Source organism: Danio aesculapii, chromosome 23 (assembly GCF_903798145.1).
Source record: "Danio aesculapii chromosome 23, fDanAes4.1, whole genome shotgun sequence".
NCBI classification, from domain to species: Eukaryota; Metazoa; Chordata; class Actinopteri; order Cypriniformes; family Danionidae; genus Danio; species Danio aesculapii.
This window is the reverse complement of record NC_079457.1, coordinates 31,893,952-31,914,037: the sequence shown is the minus strand read 5'-3', so window position 1 is coordinate 31,914,037 and position 20,086 is coordinate 31,893,952. Positions and strand designations below refer to the sequence as shown.

Below are 20,086 nucleotides of genomic sequence, written 5' to 3'. Positions count from 1 at the left end.
AAATAAAAGATTGTTCAGACTCAGATAATAAATAAAAGCGAAATAATTAAGGATTTCTTGTGTGGCCCAGTACCAATTTGTCCACGGACTGGTACCGGTCTGCGGCTCGGTGGTTGAGGACCACTGCTGCAGTACAATGCATTATAGGCTCTATACTGTACAATGAACAAATTATATGGCCCTAAACATTGAGATTAAAAATGTACTTCACCCTGAGAACTATATGTTTTAATGAATGTGTTTTCTGTTTTATGTTGTATTGTTTACTGACTGCTTGATCGTGTATATCATTTAATCACTTTGTTTATTGTTTGAGAGCAGTGCTTGATACTGAACACAGGAAAAACATATTTTAGGCAAAAGTAAAAGTTGTTAATAATGCTTGAAGATGAGGTTTTGTGTTTAATGGTGTAAGAAAATGGAGCAAGGGTTCAGAAAGTGTGTTGTAGCAATCGAGAAAAACTGTAATATAAAAAAAAAAACTTGGCCAAATTCTATTGTTAAAGATCTAGCTAAAACTTGACATTGCATTGAACATCCAGCAAACGAAAAAAAAAAAAAAAAAAAAAAAAAAAAAAACAGACAGGACTTGTTTAATTGTGCTTCTGTCTGTATTCCCAGAAGTTGCTTCAGATTTATAACAAATGTGTGTGGCTAAAGCTGTTTCTGAAGTGCTGCTCCTCTGGCTTACTCGCACTATTAAGCCCAGAAGGTAGAAGCCACATGAATAACCATGAATACTGCACACCGAAGCCAAGCTTTTCCCTTTCACTCTCTCTGTCCGCAAGCTCCGCCTGTGCTGCCCTATGAGAGTGTTTGTGTGTTCAGATTGGGTACCAGCAGGCAGTACAGCCTCTCTTTTTCAGTATCTCTCTTTCTTTGCCTCCCCCCCCCCCTTCCTCTTTCTCTTCTCTCGGTCGCTCAGTGATTGAAAGAGAATGTGAGTAAAGCAAAGGAGGCAGGCGTGTTTTAACAGATGGCTCTTGCTGTCCCGATTCAGCCAGCTCACAGCCTCTGGTAGAGTTCAAACACGGAAAGAGAGAGAAAGAAAGAGAGAGAGAGTGCAAGGTACTTCAGGAAATTGAAACCGCTTCAGTTAGAACTTTTTTTTTTTACTTGTCTCTCTTTAAAACTTTCCGTCCAGCCTCTCTCGCTCTTACTTCTGTGTTGACAGTCATTTGAAAGTTTGACAAACTTCGCAGCAATGCTGTGACAACAGTGCAACAGGGTGTAGGAAGACAGATATCAGGATAGAAGAGGACAAAAGTGCACCTTGACCAGCACCTCCTGCCTGGCTCGCCAAATTCGGGGTGTCCACCGCAGGACAGAAGGGAACAAACTGCCACCTGCTTTCCCTGCAGCTGTGCATGAGGTAAGCTTTAGTCACATACCCTATTTTCTCCCCTCTTTCTTTTCTCTCTCGTTCTTGCTCCCCGTGCTCAGCTGATGTAACCGCACACTGGGAGTTCTTCAGAACAACCAATTTGATGTTCCACATTTGCGAGTATAGGCTCTCCCTCCCGTTCTGTTCGCTCTCCACTTGCTAATTCTTAAAGGAGCAGCTGGCTCTTTGCCTCGGCTTGTGTTACTGTGCATACAGTGCATGTGTCATTTTTCTGTGATTTCTGTACTTGTATGTGGGCTCATGGGTGTTGTTGATATTATTAGTTCACTGACTGACTGACTGACTGACTGGAGAGTTTCTGAAAGAAAGGGAGGGACAGAGTTACACCCAGTTCCCTCCACAGACACGCTCATGTGTCAGAGAGAGAAAGCCTGCTAATGATGGGTTGGAGATATCCTATTCTCTCCAAAATCTCACCCTTAGATGCTCTTTAATGGTTTACATGTCATCTGTTAAAAAAGTGCTATCAAAAAACATATTTGGACACGGTTATTCTTTTTTTCCTTCGAATAATAGTAAAGTTTTAAATAGCAATGTTGTGAGCAAACAAAGTTGCTTCTTGGAAGTTGTCACCTTTTTGCTGTGTTATAAAACTGTGCTTTCGGTCATGCTCTGTTGAATTTAACTTACATTGCTTCTACATGCCAACTAATTCTCATTAGATTATAAGTAGACTGTTAGGTTGGGGTTATGGTTATTGTAAGTTGTCATGTACTTGCAAAGTTTCTTATAGTCAGTTAAATGTCTGTTGAAGGTGCATATCAACAAATATTAAGCAGATAGTCTACGAATACTCAACTGGACCATCAAAATAAAGTGTTACCGTCCTTTCAATTCTATGCTTTATGAGGTCCATTATGTGATGCTCATTAATCAGCTTTAAATGTTTTGAAATGTATGCCACTTAATGGATGGTTTTGTAAATAAACTCACATTTTATTTCACTCCAAAGGTTTTTATGATCTTGAAAAATGAATAAAACGATCAACTGAAGTGTGTGCGAAATTTTAGGTAATAAACACAACATCCAATGACTTAAAAATGGTAGCAAACGTGTACTTTGCATTTCAATATATGTAACAATAAGGTGTCATATTAACTAGGGCTGCACAATATATCGTTGCAGCATCAATATTGCAATGTGTGTGTCCGCAATAGTCACATCGCAGGATATGCAGTGTTGAGTCTGGATTATAGATGATCAACAATTGAGAATACATGAGATTTGTGGAGTCATAGCAAAGTATAGCCATATCAGAGTGAAACAACATTTGTAACTAGAATGAAGAATTAATAAGAATTTATTAAGAGTTTTTTTCAGAATTTTTTACTTAAACTATTAATAAAACTTAACTTGTTAATAAAATGAAGACTATAAAGTTTTTGTTTAACATTTTTATTGTTCCAATTCTGTTCCTGAATACTGTTTGACTCTCTGGAAACCATAAACCACTGTTTATTTTACTTTTTTCCCCTTTGCCATATTATAATTATTCAATTTGTTTATTATGTTTTTATACATGATTCACAGCTTCATAAAATCAAGCTAATCAATAAGTGATTTTTTCCCATAGAGCTATTCAAGCCATCTTGTGAAATAATATTCATATTGCAATATATATCGCAGAAAAACAACCCATCGCAATGTCAGATTACCAATATTGTGCAGCCCTAATATCTTTCCGTATTTACACTGCTTTAGGCTCAAAGTTATTTGAAATCATGCTTTTAAATGGCTTTAATTGTGCAGGGAAATAATAATATATTGTACAGACATGTTTTAGCAGTTGAACCACTTTTATTCACTTGGCCAAAATGATTCATCACTTAATTATTATCTATTGGTCTCATGAATCCTTGGTGTGGAAAAGTTTGCATTCATTTTAAAAGAATGTGCATTTTGGGCATTTTAGATTGATAAGACTTTCTTTGGCTCTTTTTGCAAACTATACTTGTCATGTTTTACGTTTGTTGTTGCATGCGACAAGTGTGGAAAACGCAATATAAAAACATGCATTGTCTTTATTGTATACATATTATTTTATAGCACCCAGTGCTCCTCATGAAATTCAGTTCACATGGCAAACTCACAACTCAGCTAAATGTGATTTCTTTTTCCACGGCATTGCAGATTTAAATAGCAGTCCTGGATAAGCTGCATATCTTACTTTATGCTATGATAAGGACTACTTTAGATTATATCTTTGCTAACAAGACTTGCTGAGCTGACAAAAAAAAAACCCTCGTTCACTTCTTTTTTTTTTTTTAAAGGAAGCGAAAGCAGTGCCAACGCTTAACCAAACCATCATCTAATTTCGCTGTGATGATTTCAGTTTCGAATGAATGTACAAGCAATGGTGGCGGAAGATTAGCACAGGCTTACAAGCAGCCTTTGATAAGTGTGTGTGTGTGTGTGTGTGTGTGTGTGTGTGTGTGTGTGTGTGTGTGTGAGCTGGTGTCTGCTTCTTTACTTTGGCACTGTGTTTTTGAGTACCATGTTGAATTTGGGACTCGGACTGTGGTTAGCCTTCAATGGTCTAGCCAATGTTTACACTGATTGCTTACATTTAGTTAGTAAATTCCCACGATTTTGACAGGTGGCGAAGCGGGACCGGCAGATTGGAGGCTTCTGCTTTAGTTCTCTCTCTCTTTCTTTCTTTGTCTCTCCTTCATCATCGCTCCTTTTCTGCTCTAGTTCTCCTCTCCTCCTGCTGTTAACCTTAGTGGAGGGATGTTTTATGACTGAGAGGAAGTTACCACACTCAGCGCTTATGTTGTGGCCGATGTCAGTGGAATGGAACCGTTTCATAGGTGATCGGCTCTGATGCCCATGAACCTTTTTTGCCTTTCTCTTTAAAGCAACAGATTTTGAAGAAAGATGGCAGCTGTTTCAAACTGCCAGATGTTTGACTTCCGCTGAGTGTGTTCGGGCCAAGAAAAGAAGGTTTTCATTTTATGAACTGCTGTTAATTAGTCTCACTCATAATAAGGAGCCAAGGTAAGATAATTAAAAGTGTGGGAGAGTATGTGTGTGAGGGTGATACAAGTTTTTTCCCTCGCAGTTCTTGCCATTAATCAGAGGTTTGCCGGCCATGGCATACATGCCAAAATTGCACCTCTGAAACCTAGTAGATAATGGGGCTAAATTATGAAGTATTGATAAGATAAAAAAATATATGAAGAGTTCAGAATAAACGGCAACTCCATTTTACGAAAAAGAGTAAAGATGCTATTCTTTTATCCCACGTGAATGCTATGAGGATAAACACGGGACAAAGACCTTACGTATGGTGAGAATGAATGAATGACAGCTTCTAAAATTGTCTGAGAGACATCCCCTTTTTTCCCAGTAGACCTACCTTGTGTTTTATTTTCTAATTTAAGCTATTTTTAAAAAGTTAAATATAATGTATAAAACTATACATTATTTGTATTACTTCATAATACCTATAGACCTGATAAGCTTTTTATATTAATAGACAATGCACAGATATTGATGTTTCACAATGTTTTTTAGACAACATTATTTGAATCTTTACCAAGCTTAGTTTACAGTGTTTGCAATGTTTACATTGTTCTCCTTACATTAAATCTAAATCCCAAATATCAGAAATGACAACAGGTTTTAAAGTTATTGATTAATGTACTTACTTTACAGATTTCATTCATTCATTTTCCTTCTGCTTTTTCCCCGGTTTATCACAGCGGAATGAACCGCCGCTTACTTGACAGATTTATATATTTTAAATTTCGGTGGTTTGTATAATGTGTTTTATGTTTGGTAAAATAATTTCCAATGGCATCTTTATTTTCAACTAATTACACTGTCTTGTTCCAATAGGTGGATTTAAAGGGTGTTGCATAAAAACAGACGTGGATTTAGCTTATCGCAAAAGAAAATTTACCTTGTTAAAAAACAAAGAATTGTCTAAAGTGACATTTTTGAAAAAAAGGTATTTTATTTAACTAGCTAATAACCTTTTCATTACATATAAAATGAAATGTCTGAACCTTATCAGAGGAGCCTGATAGAAAATGCTCATTTACAAGAAAAGAGGTCTGATGGATTTAGAAGTTTTTGCATCTGAACTCTTCATATATAGACCATTTCAATGTGGTCACAATGTTATGAACAATGTTATCAAACTATTTCATAATTGTAACAAGAGGCAATTCAATCATAACTTAATGTTAAATCAGCTATCATAACATTTATCAATATGTGGCTCTTTTTTGATTCCCAGAAGTTACAGAAATTAAAAATGTAAAACAGGAAACACGTTGGGATTATTATTTTTATTTACATCCCTCAGAATAGTCTATAGAGATTTTTGGATAAGGGGAGGATGATTTACCTTTGGAGTAAAGTAAAAAAAAATTAAAAAATTGATTTCCTTTAATTTCAATTAAAATAAATAAATACAATTTTGTGCTTAAGCAGAGATGTAGATTTCCCAGTACTTGGTTGCGGCTGGAAGGGCATCCGCTGCTAAAACATATGCTGGAAAAGTTGGCAGGTCATTCCGCTGTGGCAACACCTGATAAATAAGGGACTAAGACAAAGGAAAACGAATGAATGAGAGATAGTTTTGGTTTAAAAAAATCTGTTTAAATGAATCTTGGCTTGACATTCATATATAGCCTATAAGACCCACTAGAGTTTGATGATAATTTAACTATTTGACCACTGGCTTGCATGGTTTGGGACTTGTGGAGCTGCACATCGATGGATTTGGTCTTCAGTGTTTGGACTTTCACCAGTGAAAATTAAACCACACTGAACTGAACTAAACTGAACTCCAACTCTGAAACTGGACTGACAACGTTTCAATTTACTAGAACTTCTATGTTAAGCTGCTTTGACAAAATCTACATTGTAAAAGTGCTACAGAAATAAAGATTAATTTAATTTAATTCTGCCAGAAAATACAAATATGTTGATTTATTTTCTCCAATAATGGTTAAAATCTATTTTTGCAGTTTTTTTTATTTTATTTGAAAGTAATAAAACTTTAAACTAACTTAGTAACTCAACATTTTGGTTAAAAATAATGAACAAAGTAATAGTGTTACACAAACCATATATTTTTTTTTACCAACAACACACAAGCCTCTCCTACAAATGAGCACTGAAAGTATGATGACCGGACCTATGGTATCTGTGCAGTAAAAAGAGTCACAGTTAATTCAATTTACTGTAAATAGTAGCTATATTTCCTCAGTACTTAACAATTTTTTTATTCTATATAGCACAGCATGTTTATTTATTTATCCACTGGATAAACACATTTGGTTTTATTTGCATTTTTATCCATTATTATGCAATGCATTTATTTGCATTATTAGCAATACTTTTTTTCTATTAAAATATTTTCTATAAAAAAAAAAAAATTATATAAAAATTCTCAACAATACACTCAAAATTCAACAATTACTTTGTTAGTTTAATTGATGACCAACAGTGTGTCGTTTATTTGTAACACACTGTTACAACTAACCCCACTGTGTCAGGTTTTCATCAAAACTTGCTAGCAGTCACTATGTGTTTTTTACATCTTTTAAAATGGCTCCATCTTTTAGTCTAGAAGATGTAATCACTACAATATAAGATTTTATGTACATACTTTTACAGATTTTTTTTTAAATAAAAAAATATCGAGTATAATAAAAAATACTTTTATGCTACAAAAATGGTTTCTCCTGTGTTTCTCATCCAAATTTTGCCAAACTTTTTCAATAGTTGGCAGGAAGACGTCTGCCGACACTGTGGTGAAAACCTTGAAAGCATGTCATGGTTAACCCTGAGCAAATACCTTAAAACTCCATGTTACATTTTATCCTGAATTACTTTGTGCCCCATGCTCCCCTATACAAAAGTAGTTGTGTTTAATTTTACAGCACGTGAATTATTAACTAGTGGCAATTTGACTTTTTTGAAAGACAGGATGTGTTCAGTTAAAACAAATTCTTGTTTCAGTCAATTCTGTTAATGTGGTTCTTTTGAATAAGTGCGAACGCTGCCATCCAAAACATTTGTACGCACCATACAAGTGGACTAAGACAGCTGAAAAGACGAACTCTGGTGCAGTTCAATTGTATATGAACTCAGCACAGACCAAAGTCATCTAAAGGGATTGAAAACAGGACATAATGTCACCAGTTGTGGGTATAGAAAGACAGTTACAGCTGCAGAGTTGGAAATTACAGTTCAATGGGATATATGCACACAGATCTTTGATTTTCAGCCAGGCAGCCCAAGGGCTTCTGGTGAACTGTCTTTCCATTACAAAATTGTCACGTTTAAGATCTGATTTTTTTTTTTTTTAAATCAGTGATCTTCACTGCCTGTTAGATGTACGGTGTGGGTCTCAGACTGGACAAGAAGCACTGCATTAAATTCTAATTACCCCACCATGTCTTTAAAATATGACAGTTTATCTTACCCCAGTATTTTCAATGGAATTTCAGCGTTAGCCTGTTGCTACTGACGGCGCAAGTGGTTACAATGCTCTTTATCTCATTTTACGCTTGAACAACTAAATGAATGCTTAAGTCTATTTAACTGAATACATTGTAATAAAATTAAACTATAGATGCTGTAAAAACAACTGTGTGAAACTGAAAATAGTCACATTAAGCTTTCACCGTAAGTTTGTCGTTGGCTTTAAAACTCTAGTTGTGCATAGAGCCCATACAGGGCCAGACATGTGTCTCAAATATTCAGTTGTGTGTGATGGAGGAATTTTAATTTTGCAGTTTTGACTCTTTTATGCAATTATGTATGAATGCCAAGTTAATATTACTTGAAATTGTACAAGTATTTCACAGTATTACTGTTTTACTGTTTTGATTAAATAAATAGAGCCTCTGTGAACATAGTATATTTTAAAAGCGTTTTTTGTTTGATCTCATACATTTGTATGGTAGTGTATGTAGTGTCACAATATTCAATCAAATACAAATTCACTTACTTTTAAGTCGCAATGTATTTATTATTAAGTGAGTTAAATTGAGTTTTGAATTCAGCTCTGCAGTAGTTACATGTCATGACAGACATGATAAACATTATTTTCCACACTAATATAGTGCTTAAAGAGCCCATATTATGCCTTAGCGCAATGCTAATCTGCGCTGATTGGTCCGATGACCCAGTCTGCTGTGATTGGTCGACTGCGTTCAGCGTGAGACAGAGAAAAATGCCCACCATGGCTTATCAACAATTTTGAAGTAGTCAGAGTGCAGAGTGTATATGTGAGCCCAATGCAGGAGTGCATCAAAGCAATTTAGTGACACACATTCAGCATTAATTCACACAGTGCCAAAAGCTGAACTACTTTGAAACTTGACAATGCGTGTTTGTAGGGACAGCTGACGGTAGCCATAACAATGACAAACATCAGTGGATCACGAGCTCACAAATGCATTTAAATCCATAAACATCCGGCATGCACTGCCTTTTCAACGTGGTTTTAGCCGTAATATGAGATTATAAAGAGTTACCAGATGCGGTACAAGCCGCGTGAAACGGTTACAAGTAACAAAACACAAAGAAATACATAATTTGCAAGCTAGAGAAAACAAGGAGGCAACCATTTTAATCACACTTATAGGTGTGAAATTGAGGATGAAACTGATCCATAAACTGTGTACTGTAAAGTTCCTGTCAAGCTCTGACAAAGTCCCATCAATAGTCTTTTCTGATCCTTCCTTTAAAAACGGCCAACGAGTCCCCCATTGTAAACGTGTAGATTGCTGAAGCACTCGTCAGAAAAATGACGGGAACACAGCACAGGGCTGGGGCTATAATGCTGAGGTATTTTTGCCAAAATAAACTTCAACCACTGACTCTTCACAGCCTCGTCTTTGGGTAGGGAAAAATAACATAAGGGAAAAATAAGGGATCTTCTAACACTGTTTGTCTTTTTTTTGTTTTTACAATGTTGGCCGGGGGTTTAAATTTTCCCAGGTCTGTTCGCGCAACAAATTGGCGAGTTGAGTTTCGTATCTATGTCATGCCAACACGGCTAAAGATTCATTACCATGGTGATTCATTCTATGAGTTGGCTCTTTTATAGATGAATCAATAGTTTTAAACACAGTGCACTTTCAGATTTAAGCCTTAGCTGGATATTTCACTTCACTTAGAGCTGCGGTACACACTGCATGGAAGTTCATTTTCAAAAACCCTTAATAGGGGCTGTTTAAGTCATTTCTATAAGGACCAGTGGAGATCAAATGTAGACAACACTGAAAATATATTTAGATATTGTCACTCACAGTCTAAAAGATCACATTTGAAAAATAAAGGTATTTATGTGCACAATGAACAAAGCCAAAGAGACTTTGTTGTTATGTTAAGGTACTGTAATTCACAAAACTGACCTTTGACATTTCCATTGCCCTGAGACGCTATGACAAAGTGAAATATTGAAATTAGTTTGCAAATCCATGCAGACTGTTTATTGAATATGTATTGCTTTATGAATAATTTCATCATCCTGGTTCCACTATCAGTTCTGTCTTCTGATTTGGCTCACGATCCTCTATGTCTGGCTGGTTTTCTGTTTTTGACCACACACTTTCTAGTCATGTGCTGCTGAGAGTCCCGTTCAGCTTGTGTTTGCTCTGCCTGGACTGAATTCCTCTGCTGCAGTAAATGGGCCACTGTGTCTAATTGCTCACACAAACACACTTACTGTAAAAAGGCCACAGACACCATCACGCTCACATTTTTTGAGCAAGTGCAGGACACTGGACTGAATTACTAGTGCTAGTATTTCTTGTTCTTTTTAAACATTTTGTAAATCATAATACTTTTTTGAAGCCATTTAAAAAAGATATGTCTATAAAAAATGTGTATATTTTTTGTAAAAAATGTAAAAAAAAAAAAAAAAAGCTATTACTGATAATAAATGGTAATAATAAAGTAAAAAAATCTACCATCTACAATCTAACGTCATTAATTAAAGAAAATAAATAGATCACAATTTTTTTATTTACATTTTTAAGTTACGTAGGGTTACAAAATTCACATTTCTATTACATCTATAGTTTAAACAGGGGATTTTTATCTGAAGTGAAGAGGAATTTTATTTAATACCAAATGCCTAGGAGTAGATTTGTTCCTAGGCCTGCCGCTATGACTACTGTAATGTTTATTGATATACTCTAGGGGGAGAGCGGGGACAGAAGTTAAATTTTTAATAAAAAACTAATTTTAAAAGCTAATGTTTTTAGCAGAAATATATTTTTGCAGTGGTTAGTAACTCACAACAGTGGTCTATCAAAATCAGGTGTTATTTTGGATGAATATAGAAGACCTCCAATATAACTTTAAACAAAAGTTGCACATTGTTACTTTTGACCCCATTAGCAGGGACGAAAGTAACACAAAGGTGGGTCAAAAGTAACACAACAATATTTGCTAGATTCACTGGCTTTATCTTATTTTTTTTCAATATATCTGCCTGTTAATGTTAACTGCAAACATATTTTGTCCTATATTCATTCATTCATTATTTTTCGGCTTAGTTGCTGTGAGGCGATTGCGACTGCGCCACCATGACGCCCCATATTTTGTCCTTTATTTTTGCAAAAAAAATTAAACTGCATTTTCAATTTTTATTTCAGCTCCATCAAATGTTTCAAAAGCAAACTAAAAATGCAATATGATACAGTTTTCTACAATTTTTTAAATATTTATTTTATTATTATTGGCAATATGCATTCATTTTATAAAACATCTGTATCCAAATACTGGAAACTGTAACGTGGAATTTAAAAATAAGGTATGTCTATTAGCAGTGGGACATAAATAACAGTATTACTTTCGTCCCCACAGGAACTCTTCCCATTTAAACCTGATTTACTTTTAAACTGTGAAACTCAGAGATTGCAAACTTAAGGATGTGTTATTGCTCTAAAAAAATTGTAGATTGATCATTAGTGGGACACATGAAAAGCGAAACACAACTTGCAATACGGAAAAAAGAACCACAACATTAATTTACTTTGCTCTTAAAAACAGAAATTTAGACCTAACTGCGAGGCACGATCCTAAAATCAGTTGATATTTGGCAGCTCGATCTAGGGTTGCATGCTGAATTTGTTGTTATAGCTTGGAAAGCAAATGTTGTCTGGGCTTCGAGAAAATCACTTTGTTACTTTTGTCCCACGTTATTTTCACCCCCGCTCTCTCCTATTACTGCTATTAAAATGTCTAAACATAACTGTCAGTAGATATTAAAAGTATTACAAATGTGGTTAGTTTTAGTTTCAAATCTGAAAGCTGAGTAGTATGTTGATGAATTTTACCGTATGTTTTACTGTTTTTTTTTCTGTCATTGTAATAACTTTAATGATAGTATAATCTGTACTTCACATCAAGGACCACAATGGAAATATGTTTTGTTTTTAAAACTTTATTGTGTATATCCTTGATGAATTAAGTGTATTCACTTATTTTTTGTCAAATAAACATAAATGAATAAATATAAATCTTAATGAAACACCTAATGTCCATTGTTAACTTGCCAAGTTAATGTGTATGTAAAAAGCCGTCTACATTAAACTTACTTGTCCATATTTATGTTTTATGTTAGGTTTTCTGATATTAAACACAGAATCTGCTTCTGAGAGAATCTGATTCTCTCTTTAATCTCTCTTTGATCCACCACTTTCGTAATGGTAAAAAAAGGTATCAATCACATCTGACTTTGGTTTGCCTTGCAAAATACAAACAAAAAACAGTTCCTTATGAATATTTTCTCTCCCCTTTAAGAATTCCAGCCTTCCAAAGAAACTCTTTCTTGTTTTTTCTTCTCATAAAAGTACCAGTTTGACATTTTGACATTGCACCTGAGAGAAAATATAATTGTACTGTCTGCATTTAATATATGAGACACAGTTAAACTTCTGCATCAGGAAGCCATTAACATGTTTATACAGTGTGGATTTACAGTGTGCATGCGCAGGCCTGCATAAGTGGAATAGTTCAGAAGATTCCGGCAAAGCTTCATGTATAATGCAACGTATAATATTTCCTAAGTGTTTCGTATAGCTAAAAGTGAGCAAAGCACAGCAGTGTAGTGTAACACAGCGGTGAACACTAACAGCAGAAACATCCTAAATATTTTAAGAGAGAAGACACACAATCACACTGACGCAAATGGACTTCAATAGAGCTTAAAGGTCATCCAAGGAGAAGAATGAGGGTGTGGGTCACAAAATACGCGAAGAAGCTCCACCAAAACTTAAAGCAGGCCTTTTTATTTTGACAGCATCAGCAACTCCCATTATCAATCTTTATTTTTGCTGTCTTGCTTGTGTTTTTTACTGTCTTAAATTTGTGCATTAACTGTAAATTAGATACAAACAAAAAAACTAAATACTTATTAGCATGTGAATGTTTATTCATTCATTCATATTTATTGCTATTTGGCATTTTTGTTAACGGGATAAAACATTGGGTCTTAATGTGTTTCCATGGGCACATTTTGGCCCTAAGGTCCTGAGTGTGACAGTTAGTTTAGTTTTTAATATAAAATAGATGTATAAAATGATATGAGGGTGACATATAACATGAATAATATAAAACATTTTCTACTAAAATTTCTATTTGGCAAAATGCATATTGTTTGTATTTAGCCAAAATCAATGAAATTTTTGATTAAATAAAAAATAATACATAAAATCATTGTTCCTAATCCAATCAAGTTACTAATATTAGTGCATTATTTATGCCAACCTGATTTCACCAAGTAGAACATGATCCTGCATTAACATCTATGTTGGAACGACATTCCAATCAGCCAATCAGATTTAAGAGATAAGTTTACAGTTTATGGTAAATTAGGATGTTTCTAGTATGTTTCTAGTATCGATTTTATATATTGTTAGTATGGACTGGTATTGTGTTAGTATGTTTCTAGTATGGATTGGTATGTTGTTATTATGTCCAATGTACAATCAGTGGCAGATTTTTTTTTAATGGAAGTCTATGGGACAGTTGCTAAGGTGCCGTAAGTGGTTGCTAGTTTGTGGCAGGTAAGTTGAAAAGTAATCAGTGATTGGCAGATAGTCTGAGTTAAATGATGCCAAAGTTAAGTCTGTATGACAGTCTGGTGGAAAGTTATGAGGCCATAAAGATTGATCGATGTTAAGTCAATGGGACTTTTCAGGTTTTTCCATGACAGTTTTTCGGGAAACCGAAAGTCGGATCAGTTTGAAAAAATATAGCAACCTGAGTCAGACCAGTTTAGAAGTTTGGAGTGAGTTTGGTGGTTGTAGTATGAGCGGTCTGGGAGAAGATGCATATAGAAATTAGTCTCAGAAGAAGAAAAAGATGGAAGAATAATAAGTTAATGTAATATAACAGTGTGTTGGCTTTATCAAGCCACCATAATTAGATAAAAATGTAACCTTAATTAACAAAAGTAAATACTTACTAACATATGCATGTTTGTTTGTTTGCCTATTTATTTATTTATTTATTTATTTATTTATTTATTCATCTATTCATTTTTTAATGTCACTGGGAGAAAACATCAGGTCTTAATGGGTTTCTGTGGGCACATGTTGGCCATAAGGTCCTAAGTGTGACTTTTTTGTTTTTATATAAAATGAAATATGTCAGTGAAATATAATTTTCTATTAAAATATATAATTGACAAAATCTATACTGTTTGTATTAACAAAGACAAAATCAATAAAATATTTTAAAAAATAATAATACATAAAATCATTGTCCAACCAAGTTCCTAAGATTACTTGATTGTACCAAGAACATGATCCTGGATTACCATCTATGTTGATCCTAAAGTGACAGGCAGCCAATCAGAATTAAAATATACGTTTACAGTTTAAGTTAGGTTTAGGCTTACAGTTAGATTTATGCACTTCTACATGATTGTAATTCAACTATTATTTTCCTCTAATTTTGGGAATAATTTGCAGTTATAGTTGGGTTCAGGGGTAAAGAATAGGGATGGATTACATTTTGCGTTATCTACTTTGACGTACAAGGTGTCAAGTATGGTAAGCCAGGTTTATACTTCTGCGTCGAGTGATCAGCGTGACCCACGATGCATGCCTTGCTTGTTGCTGTGCATTTATACTTCTGCGCGCTGTTTTTGTTGCTCCAGTTTGTGTTGTACAGTAACACTTTTGAAATGCTAGCTGGCAATAGGTTTTTATGTACCTATTTGTTGAGTTTCTTCACTGGTGTTTTGTTTTTTCTGATCGCTACCTTAATGTACAAGTGGCTCAAACTTGCTCATTTTGAGGCGGGAACCGACGGACTTTAAACAACTTTAATCATAAGGTAAACACAAAACAATAGTTTCCATCCAGAGCTTCGTCACAGGTCTCCACCCTTCTAAACACTCAACCAACGGGTTCGTCGATCAGTCACAGAGCTTGTGCTACACGTCGTTGCGACGTGTAGTTATATTTATGAGAGGTGCGCGTCAGCAAGGGCTATGCGACCACGCGAAGGCTGTGCCGGAGCATACGTGTGCGCTTGATACAGAAGTATAAATCAGCCCTAAGACTACAGAAGTTGGACAAAAAAAATTCAAATTTGTGAAATCTGTCATTTCTGAAGATACAATACAGGAAAATGTAGCTACTCTGTAAAAAATGCTGGCTTCCACACAATCGATTTGTGTTGGGACAACATAAAGAAATTAAGTTAACTTATTAGTTTTCACAAATAAACAAATGTAAAAAAATACACATTTGAAAACTCTTGTTATGTCTGATGCATAATTATGTTATATTTAAAGTAGACACATTTAACACTTATATTTCCTTCTGAGATTAATTTAGGGGTCTAATAATGGCTACTGAGAATGCGCGAATGCTGCCGTACTGCACGACACAGCACAAAATTGTCTAACACAAGAAAGACATGACCAGCAGGGGGCTGTTATGGAACATAGTGAGCATACTGAATTGATATACTGTAGCCGCCAGAGCATGTGAGCGGTGTGATGGAGCTGTGAATCGAATGCTCTTTCACTCGGTCTCTCACACACAAATACATGCATCTAAACGCACACGTTTCATGCACAAACATACCTTTTAAAAGTGACAAAACATCTCGGCAACTGAAAGTTACTGGCTGCTGTATCTTTAATGTGGTGTAAAGATTATTATGCGTTACTAAAACATGAAGGAGAACGCAGCGAAGAAATATCACTTATAAAATTAAAACTACTTTATTGTTTTATGCAATACATTTAAATTTAAAAAGGGAAACATAAGGTGATCTTAAGCAAAAAAAAAAAAGACCCATAACCTATAAGCTGTTTTAATTAATATCTTAAACTGATCAGTAACTATGTTTTTTTCTTTCCCTTATATTAAACGCACCCCTTATACAGTATGTGTTCGCTTACACTGGAAAAGTGGTTGTTCCTTGCACCACCTAGTGGATATTGCGTAAAGCACAATTTTTTATTTAAATTTTTTTACTGAAAAGGTGGCCTTTGCTCAGCGTGTGACTGTGCGAGACAAATTGCAAGACTGCGCCTAAAGAAACGCGTGTTCTCAGTGGCCATATCTGTAAGTAGTTAGAACAAACAGCAAACATCAGTTTTTAGGTGTAGTCAAGACAATATGAGCTTAGAAAATAAAACTTTACTGCACATCAAACCTTATAATAAAACCTCAAGTATCGAATCATTCCTGCAGGCAAGTGGCATTCAAAATCAGTAAACCCTCACAAGTGCCCTATTTGTATACATGGAAAAAACCCTGCACAGTTTGGTGTCAGCTACTGGCATCATTCGAGCAGAACAGATAGGGCTTGATCCAGGGTTTCAACTTCCGAAAAGGGGACCCTTTCCTAAGATTTATGGAAAAGAGTTTTTATTCATCTTTGTTGGGTATACACAAGTGCAGAGGTGATGGAAGGTGGCCTCTTTTCTCTTTCCTCTTCCAGTCTGGTTGTGTTACTAAAGCGCACAGCAGGTATCTGGAGCTCTGCATTCAAGAGCTCTTCACCCCTGTTACACTCTGTTTGCTCAGCGGGCAGGAGCGTGTGGGAGTGTGTGCGTGTCTGTACTTGGATGTGTGTGTGTGTGTGTGTGTGTGTGTGTGTGTAAAGACCATATTTCTTGGAAGCTCATGTGTGGGATTTTGGTTTCGATGCATTGTGGGCTGTTTGATCACCATGTCTTCAGCTTGTTCTATAGTCTATAGTTGAGCATGCCACAAGGTGCTGGCCCCAGTTTGTTTGGAGGAAGTCAGTGGATTAGGCGTCATTATTTTCATTTCAAATGTTATTTATTTTAAAACTGAAGAATTGCTTTTGGATAGAAACATTTGTCTCTTTATAATTAGACACAATTACACCAATAACAATATTTTATAGAGGTCAAAAAACAAGTTGTGTTAACTTTTTTTTTAATTCAAGAACAGATTTTTTAGAATGACGTTTGTATCATCAGACTGCAAAAGACATTAAACCAACGGTTAAGAAGCATTTGTTTCATATACTGTTATTCTTAAACTGCTGAGATCATATTTTAGATGAAACCCTAGAGCTCTTTCATTTTCAATAGATAGCTATGGTCAGAGACGTTAAGGGAAGGAGACTAGAAGTACAGAAAAGGAACCAAAAAACATTGTCAAAGCATTCCATGTGACTTCAGTCGTTCAATTGTAATCACACGAAGCTTCGAAAACATTTTTGCTCCAAGCTTTTGAATTTCTAATGGAAATGGAATTTCGTGAATTTGTACTGGACAATACATTATATGTTAGAGATAAATGGAAAATGGAAGGAAATTTGAATATCTCGGATGAGGATTGGGGGAATATTTGTAAAACTCAATGGAAATGTACCAGCTCAGCCATGTGGAGAGAATTATTTTGGAATAATTTCATCACTCGGAATAATTTCATCACTCGGAAAATGCACCGAGAAAGAGTACTAGCTGCTGGAGTATGTGTGGGGAAAAAGTAGCTGATCACTATCATGTTTTTTGGGATTGTCCAAAATTAACCCTATACTGGTAAGAGATTAAAATTCATTTAGACGCCATTTTTGAAGTAGAGATTGCCTTTACTTGTGAATATTTATATTTAGATAATATAAATTTAGATGGATGGATTAATAAAGACAGAAAAACTGTTATTTATTCTTCTGGCACCTAGTAAAAAAGTAATTACAAAAAAATATTAAAACTAGAGTCACCTAGAGTTGAAAAATGGATTGATACTGTGCACACTATATGTCATAGAAAAACTTTTTTATTAAGAACACAGGCTGAATACTTATTTCTAGTTGAGAGTAAATGGATTGAGTATTTTTCACCAATATGCTGAATTTTTTCTTGAATTGTAACTTTTAAATGTAATATTATGTGTCTAAATATGTATCTTTTCTTCTTTAAAATAAATCTTTTGAAGGATTTGTAGCTCCCGATGTTTTGCTGTTTATAGGTGTTGTTGTTAAAGGGAAGAACATACAAAGCATATACAAGATCTTTAAGTCTCTTCCTGTATGAGAGATTATGTAAGTTACAAATGTATTAACTTTCGAAAACTCAAAATAAAAAATAAAAAAAGAAAATGTTTGTGCACAAACTGTAAAAATGACATTTTTTTCTACATGTATGGCCACTGAGAGTGTGTGTTTCTTCGCACGCAGTGCTGCAATTTGTCACGCACAGTCATGCGCTGAACTGCAGTGGCAAAGGCCGCCTTTTCATTAAACAAAACATTTTTGTGCTTTATGCTATATTCACCAGGTGGTGCAAGGAACATCTGCTTTTCCATTGTTGGAGCGGGATCTGAGCAGTATTGGCGAGCGTGAGCAAAATGTTAGCAGAGTGTTGCTTTGGGTGGTTAGCAACTGAGTGGAGCGCACAACTATGGAGGGGAATGCTTAGTGGAGCATTACACCGCTCAGCTCCGCTCACATGCTCTGGCTGCTACAGAATATAAGTTCAGTATGTTCACTGTTACATAACTGCCCCCTGCTGGTCATGTCTTTCTTTTGTTAGACATTTTTGTGCTGTGCCGTGCAGCACTGCGTGTGGTCACGTTCATTTACTTGCGCATTCTCAGTAGCCACATATGTATATCTTCTGGTTTACATCAGGTATGTCACAGATTTCATCCAAAATATCTTAATTTATGGCCTGAAGATGAACAAAGGTCTCAGGGTTTGGAACAACATGAGGCTGAGTAATTAATAATATATTTTTCTAACTAACTCTTTAACAAGTAAGTAAGCAAGTTGTTTTCACCAGTAATTGATTTTTAACACTTCATGTGTACTGCCACTACAGTTTCTACTTTCCATAAAAGCTCAGACTGGCTTGGAAGCATTTTGGAAATATCATCCCAGGAGGCACAGGCAACATGATGTCATGAAAATTTGATGTCAGAACCCAACGTCAGGCCAATGTACAACATCCAATCTAAAATCAACCAAATATCAATGTCTAATGATGTTACAGCTTGATGTTGTGTGGACGTTACCCCTATGATGTCTATCAGATGTTGGATTTTGGTTGCCATACCTGGCGAATAAATGTCAGTATTTGACATCAATATGACATTGGTTTAAGATGTTGGCTCAACATTTTGGTCACTTTCCAACACAACCTAAAATGAACCAAATATAAATTTTATTTGATGTTGTTATTAGACATCAAAATAACGTTGTCCTTATACACTGGCTAGACATTGAAATTTGGCCACCTGACGTCAAGACCTAAATCTAACCTAATATTAATATCTTATGTCATTGTGTGCCTGCTGTGATTGGTCTGTGGTGATGATGTAATATGTAGGTGCAGCTCTGAGGCTCCACCTTCTTTGGCTAATTTTTAATTGAAAGCAACACTGAAGCTGCTTGCTTTAAAGCAAATTACTATACAATCATAAATAAATAAGACTGATGTGCCGAATTGCAAAGGTGGTGCAAAAATTCAAATCTTTATATTTTTTTGCAGTTGTGAATTTATTTAGGGTGCGTTTTGTTCTATGTTTCAGATACATGTCCTTCTTGTAAGCTTCCACAAAAAGGCGGGGTCTGCCAACCACTGACCTGAACCGTTCCTTAAACAAAATCAATAGAATCTTCAAAAGAAAACCGAAGAGAAAGGTGTATTTTACCTTAATTTGATTTTTTTTTCTCTAGTTTTTTATTTTTTTATTTTTTTATTAAGCTACCAAGCAAACTGATCACACCAGAAAAGTTGTCCATACAGCGATAGATGTATTAAATTACAAATCATAGAAACTATTGTGTTGTTTTGTGGTATTTATTTGGTGTTGTGCAAACTGCATGAAAATAATCCTTTATTTGTCGATAATATGTCCCTGGAAGGGCGTCACGGTGGCACAGTGGGTAGCAGGTTGCTGGTTCCAACCCCGGCTGGGTCAGTTGGCATTTCTGCGTGGAGTTTGCATGTTCTCCCCGTGTTCGCGTGGGTTTCCTCAGGGTGCTTCCCCGGATTGAGGCTGGAAGGGCATCTGCTGCGTAAAAATATATGCTGGATAAGTTGGTGGTTCATTCCGCTGTGGCGACCCCTGATAAGAAAAGGGACTAAGCCGAAAAGAAAATGAATGAATGAATGAATGTCCCTGGAAATATCTCATTAGTGTGAAATAGAACAAAGGTTGTCCATCATACTGCCCCATAGTGTTCATGTTACCTAGAAA

General features: G+C 35.4%; 1 protein-coding gene across 1 annotated transcript in view; it reads left to right on the top strand.

Moving 5' to 3' along the window:
• The first annotated feature begins 946 nt into the window (after positions 1-946).
• The window catches only part of sulf2b (sulfatase 2b), a 371,838-nt gene continuing 352,698 nt past the window's right edge, over positions 947-20,086 (top strand). Inside the window, exon 1 of the mRNA XM_056449039.1 lies at positions 947-1,372. The gene's annotated coding sequence lies outside the window, so the exon portion shown is untranslated. The remainder of the gene's footprint in view (positions 1,373-20,086) is intronic.